We start from the raw sequence: 1,039 nt of genomic DNA on the forward strand, positions 1-1,039 counted from the left end.
CCATACATAACGGACGATTAAAGCAGTCTTGCTTACTTGAACTTTATTGCCTTTGTGCAGTCATCATCCGAACTGGGCCGCGCCCCCGGTGTCACCTCTAAACCAGTCCCCCGTACAACAGTACTTAAATAAACAACCCTATTGTTACATCTTTCTTTTTCTTCTTTCAAGTTAGTCTCTTTCCCTTAGGTATTATGTGCAACACTTGTACCATATGCTCTGCTCATTTACAACAGATCTAACAACATAAGCAATAATAAATCAACAGTTCAAAACATCCGTTTTCCAACAAGTGCATAAACAACACATTTTCATTTTTTTTTTTTTTTCCATAGTCCATACTCAAATCACTGAGTATAGTCTGTCAGGTAGCGGGGTCTGACAACTTGTCGACCTGATCTGGTGACCGTGGTGACAACTTGTCGACCTGACCTGGTGACCGTGTCTTGGTTCTCTGCTGGGCCATCTGGCGGTATGGCCACCTCAGTCACTGTAACTTGTCGACCTGACCTGGTGACCGTGTCTTGGTTCTCTGCTGGGCCATCTGGCGGTATGGCCGCCTCAGTCACTGTTGGTGTGGGTGTGTTTTGTGTTGGTGTGAGCATGGTGAGATTGTGTCTGAGGTGGCGACGATTTCGTCTCAGAACACCTCCTGACTCTAACTCCACCTCATACGATCTATGGCTCACCTGTTGGACCACTCTCGCTGGTCTCCGGCCCTTGTGTGTGTCACAGGGCTGTACTCTCACACTGTTCTCTCTTTTCAGAGTGTCCATGTCTTTTGCTGTGCGGTTGTAGTACTTTTCATGTCTCTGTCTGTTGTATTTCAGTCCCTGTTCGTCGTGTGTCACCTCTGGCTTCAGCAGAGTGTCCTTTGTGGGAAGCAGGATCCTGGTCCTCCTGCTTAGGAGTCTCTGTGCCGGGCTTGTGTTGAGGCCCTGGCTCGGTGTGTTGCGATGATCAAGCATTGCCAAGTACGGATCCTGTCTCGCTGCTGCAGCCTTCAGCATCAGGCGCTTGGCTGTCTTTACCGCTGACT

The 1,039-nt window shown here is 48.7% G+C and overlaps 1 long non-coding RNA gene across 1 annotated transcript; it reads right to left on the reverse strand.

The window, feature by feature from the left end:
- Positions 1-321: 321 nt before the first annotated feature.
- On the reverse strand, positions 322-563 carry LOC116971687. The gene is made up of 2 exons (XR_004411554.1): positions 506-563; positions 322-394 (listed from the first exon to the last, which is right to left on the reverse strand). It is a non-coding gene; the product is annotated as an uncharacterized LOC116971687 (long non-coding RNA).
- Positions 564-1,039: the final 476 nt, after the last annotated feature.

The sequence above is a fragment of the Amblyraja radiata genome, chromosome 4, assembly GCF_010909765.2.
Source record: "Amblyraja radiata isolate CabotCenter1 chromosome 4, sAmbRad1.1.pri, whole genome shotgun sequence".
NCBI lineage: Eukaryota > Metazoa > Chordata > Chondrichthyes > Rajiformes > Rajidae > Amblyraja > Amblyraja radiata.